Raw genomic sequence first — 5,614 nt, forward strand, 5'->3', positions numbered from 1 at the left:
AATGGCCTCTCTGAACTTTCCTGTTTAGTGACCAGAGCGAGGGTTTGACCTCAGTGCCCTGAATGCCACACATCTGGCAAGTGACCCATGAAATGCTGGTTTCTGAAGAAAGAAAAAGATGACTTGTTAGGTAATACATGACTAATGCTGGAAACTTCTGGTTTATCAATAAACCTAAAATGTCATAACCTTAAAAACAGAGCCTTAGATTTCAGTCATAATGTTGTTCACCTCATTCCTAAACACTAACTGCTGGATACCAGGTAAAACTAGCTACAGAAATTTACCTAGTCATAACTCCATTTTTAGAAAATGTAACATCACATACCCATTTTCAATACTTAGAATAAAATATTCTTAGGTTATTATGAAGAAATAGGATGACATCCAGGAATCCACTCTCATTTACTCAGCCAAGACTTTGGAGATAGAAACCAGGCCTTGTGCAAGCACTGTACCACGTGACAATCTCATTCATTGAATGACAGCACTATTCAAACACTGAATGACAGCAGTCGCGGAACAACATTCTAGTTCCTTAAATATCAATTTTACCATATTAACTTGAATCCCTGGAAACAACTCTTGACTCTCTGTTACATATATTAACAAGTTCCACATGCAGCCAAAATAAAATTATTTTGACTCTAATATTCAGTTCTGTTCTACACCCAACTAGAAAAATCACAAATAACTAACTGCTATCAGACACAGTGTTTTATGGATATAAAGCTTGGAAATGAGTGTAACAATTGTTCAACTTAAGAAAATCCTCGATCAGTAATCCGAATTGTAGTTTAATTTGAATAGACTTTAGCCCAATATTACATTCAAATGAATCTGAGACCTGGGAATTTAGTTGAGTGGTAGGCATTTGCCTGGCAAGCTCTGGGTTAGGTCCTCAGCTCCAGAAAAGAAAGAATAAGTTAGCAAGGGTCTTCTGCTTGTTAAACAGAACATCTGACTTCAGGGAAGTGCATATGCGCACGTACATACACACACACACACACACACACACACACACACCGAGTTTTCTTTTTAAATGGAGACACTGCCACCTTGTGGCATGGTGGCAGAAAAGCAATGTAGCTGTTTGTAAAGACTGGAGCCTTCCTGAGTTTAGTACTCCAACATTTACATTACCACCACAGTAAACAGTCCTAGGTTTTTTGTTTATTTGTCTTGTTTTGTTTTGACCTGATTGGCCATCATTTTCCTTGGGATTATATTTTAGTGAGTTACTAGGAGATTAATATTACCCTAATTTTGCCAAAAATTTATTAGTTTTCCTCTAGGAAAACAAACCTTGGAAGATTGCTTCTATATCTACCATTACATATTGATTTGAAATTAAAGAATGAAACTGCAACAACAGTTCAAATGCAGCCCATCTAGTATCTACAAAAGCACCTGTAGGTGTAAGATTGCTTCCCCAACCTTTTTTTTTTTTTTACTCATTTTAAAAGACACAAATTTAGGAGTAAAGATGATAATTTGCATGAGAGGACACTGAAGGGATTCAGGGCTGAGATGATGGCTCAGTGGGTAGAGCACTTGCCATCAGGACCAGAATTCAGATCCTAAGCTACTCATGTAGCTTACCTGTAATTACCTGTAATTCCACCCCTCGGGAAGAAGACACAGGGATAGGTAAACTGGGTAGTTACAACCAAATCAGTGAAGTGAGCTCTTGGTTAGAGAGAGAGCCTGCCTCAGCATCTTAGGTGGAGAGTGACCAAGGAAGACAAGAAACTCAACGTCAACATCTGGTTTCCACATGAACACATGTGAATGCGCACCTGCACACATGAATGCACATCTGCACACATATGTACACTTGCACACATATGAATGCACATCCGCACACATGTGAATGTATATCTGCACATATCAACATACACCTCTACACAGGCGTGTGTCCACACACATACAAATATATACTCTTATACTCCAAATGGATATAAAAACAATTTTAGAGATCAGCTACTAGGACGACACTGGTAGCTTTGCTAGAAGGACATGGATTAGTTACAAGCTTGAATATCAGTGTTGATTTAGAGCAGGCCCTGGAGAAAGGAGGAACACTACCGGGAAAGTCTCCATAAATGATTGGGTTTCCAATCTGAACTCTCCATCTTTAAATGTAATTTTTAAGGAGACAAGGATGTAGCTGAATGTGACTTTCCCTTCCCACCGGATGGTCCTTGATCCTTGGCAGTGGAACTTTTAGCCATATAAGGAAACTAAGCAGCTATGGTTCCTGAACTGTATGAGTAGGCAGGTTCTAAAGGAGCATAAAACATTGTTATTTTGGAATCACCTGTACATAGAAGAAACTTCTTTTATCCACATGGCTCAGCAGCCAACGAACAGTTGTACTGAGTTTCTTGGATCTCTTCCCCAGTATGGAATTTAATCAACTAAACATTGTTTTTACAGAAAAGTTAGTCATATGTCTCGTGTGTGTGTGTGTGTGTGTGTCCCGCTTTTGTTTTTGAGACAGGGTCTCTTTATGTATGTAGCTCTGGCTGTCTTGGAGCTTGCTATATAGACCACGCTGGCCTTGAACTCAGAGATCCATCTGCTCTGCCCGGATTAAAGTGATTAAAGACATGCAACAAATCTTCCTAAATTGTTGACGTGACCTTGACAATACCCCACCACCTCCTATGTCTTGGCTGAACTCACATTCTTTTACAAGTATCATCTAACTGTCCCTTATAGAAAATTTAATGTTATATAATAAGTGAAGTCTTCAGAGTTACTTGCATATAAAACATCCAATTTCTCCCAGTGAAGTGCTAATTCCTATTAGTAATTCTGACAATGTCAAATTAAGCACAAGGGATTCCATTAGTCTACCTTCATGGGTTTCATTGAACTGCCAATGTTTTGAAGCTATTAGTTGACATGTATGGGTGTTTTGCACTTGGTGCCTGGTAGTCTCAGAGACCAGAAAAGGGTATGAAGAGTCTTAGGAACTGGAATTACAGATGGCTTTGAGCAGCCAGGTAGGAGCTGGGATCTGAACACATATCCTCTGTAAGAGCAGCAAATATCTTTTAGGTTCTTTCCTGTTTCCCAGACTCTCTATCAGTGGAAGTGCAGACTGGCACTATCCTGATCCATGTCTAAAATCCATATATGAGTGAGTACATACCATGTTTGTCTTTTTGAGACTGAGTTACCTCACTCAGGATGGTTTCTTCCAGTGCAATAGTGGAGAGACCACCTCGAATGCCCATTCCTGATAATGAACTTGATGTCTATAACCATCCGGGAGCCTTCATCCTGTGACTGATGGAAGCAGAGGCAAACACACAATTAATCACTGAATTGAACCCAAGGAACCCAGTGACAGAGAGAGAGGAGTGATGAGCAAATTGGCAAAGAATGGGCTGGCAAAACCAGCAGAGACAGCTGATCTGAACAGGGGAGAGCTCTTGGACCCCAGACTGATAGCGGGGAGGCCAGCATGGGACTGATCTGGACCCCCCAAATGTGAGTGTCAGCGAGAAGGCCTGGGCAACCTATGGGGCCCTGAGCTGTGGATCAGTGTCTATCCCTGGTATACAAACAGTCTTCATGTGCCTATAGCACAAAGAGGGATGCTCTCTCAGCCTGGACTCTTAGGGGAGTGCCTGGACCCTACCCAGAGTAAAATGACAGACTTTAGATATCCCCTATGTGGAAGGATTTGGCAATAGGGTGGGAGGGTGGGGGGGAAGGGGAGTGCGGGAGGAGGGGAGGAAGAGGGAACTGGGATTGACATGTAAAACAAGCTATTTAAAATTAAAATAAAAAATGATAGAAAAAAAGAGCAGCAAATATTCATTAGCACGAAGTTATTTCTCTAACCCCTTGCCAAATTAAAAAAAAATCAATCAACTTAATTTAAAAAGAAAGCTTTTGTTTGGTTGTTTTGTTTGATGCAGGATTTGTGTGTGTAGCCCTGGCTATCCTGGAACTCACTCTGTAGACCAGGCTGGCCTCAAACTCAGAAATCCACCTGACTCTACCTGAGTGCTGGGGTCAAAGGCTTGGATTACTGGTGCAAGTAAAGTTATGCTCCCACACATAATTTTACTTGTGTTTGCTGGCCTAGGGAATTCCTGTTATGTAAACTTATTTGGCATTTGGTGTCAAGCTTTATACTTCTTCACTTTTGAAAATTTCTCATGGCTTGTACAAGTGTTTTTTTTTTTCCCTACTTAAATCTCACTCTTGTGATGGAAAAATGAACGTATTCTTCCCTTGCTTGGTTTTCATTATTTTTCCATTTTTAACCTTTTCCAAAAAATTTCGCCTTTATTTTCTCAGTGTTGCAGTTCTGACCCTTGTCTTGACAGTCTATTGTTAAGTGACCTTGTTCCATGTGCACAGAATCAGTTTTACACATTTGTAGAAACGATGGCTATTGCTATGTAAATGTCCCAAGTCACCTGTCCTGAAACTGCTGTAGTTTTCCAGGCTTATAAACATGAAAACAGCTCCCAGATCCACCCAAGGAGGTTCACTGTGGCATCTTCAAGCCATAATTGCAGCCGATTCACACAACAGAACTTTATACATAACAATTACCATGCTAGACATCAGAGGGCAGACCACAATACCAGATGATGTGTCCAAGTGATGCACTTTGTTTTATGAACACGACATACTGAATTGTCTCTGCAATGAAGGGACTGTGCTTCCTTAGTTCCTAATGTCATAAAAGTTATGGAGCGCTAACAGATACACAGCCTGAGGGGCAAAATCATGGATGTGAGGCTTCCAATCCTTAGGACAGTGGTGGGATACTCTCCATGACACTGCCTTCTACCAACCTGTCCTTCCTATCTCAAAACAAGTAACCTGGTTTGAGCTAACAGAATGATTCCACACAACTTTGGCAAATCTTAACAGTATTTGTATTCCTCTTCTACACGACAGAACAAACTGCTTCATCTGTCTGTCTGCTTGTGACCCTAATAACGAAAGCAAGTTTTAAATTATATTCAGCTGCAGTGATTCCCAAAATCTTCAATCTTAAATGAGAAGTCGCTCACGATCAGCTGCTGAATGACAAATCATGCTAAGTTCTATTTCTTTGATTAGAAACCCTGGCTGTGATCTAACTGCAGGACAAGAACCGGATTCTGCTAGCGGAGTTCATGTTACTCTAACAGGGCACGAGGACATTCTGATGAAATAGCCCCACCCAGTGTGCAGGATGTGTGTCTGGGAAGAAACAATCCTAGAGACAGTTCAGCAGAGACATGTGCAATTGCCCATTTCAATTACAGGCTTGTCTTTCAATTTACAATTTCCATTTCTAATTCCTGAATCTTTGGTTCAGTTCAACAGCGATTCCTTCACCCCAGTGGCAAAGTTTATGAATTCTGGAGATAACTTATACAATTCCAGTCATCATCACAGCACTGGTTGAGCTATGCAGTGAAACGGTTTTGCTTTTATTGCAGGGAGAAACATCCATTAAGAGTGAGCCAGTGTACCTTACAGATCCAGAGGTGGTCTCTCAAGCTGAAATGATCCTTGGTATATTCCAGTTCTACAAACACCATCAAGTCACTGGATCGGAAACAAGTCTTCGCAATGAACAGACAGAAGACAA

The sequence above is a fragment of the Mesocricetus auratus genome, unplaced genomic scaffold, assembly GCF_017639785.1.
Source record: "Mesocricetus auratus isolate SY011 unplaced genomic scaffold, BCM_Maur_2.0 Super-Scaffold_100018, whole genome shotgun sequence".
In the NCBI taxonomy this organism is placed as follows: Eukaryota; Metazoa; Chordata; class Mammalia; order Rodentia; family Cricetidae; genus Mesocricetus; species Mesocricetus auratus.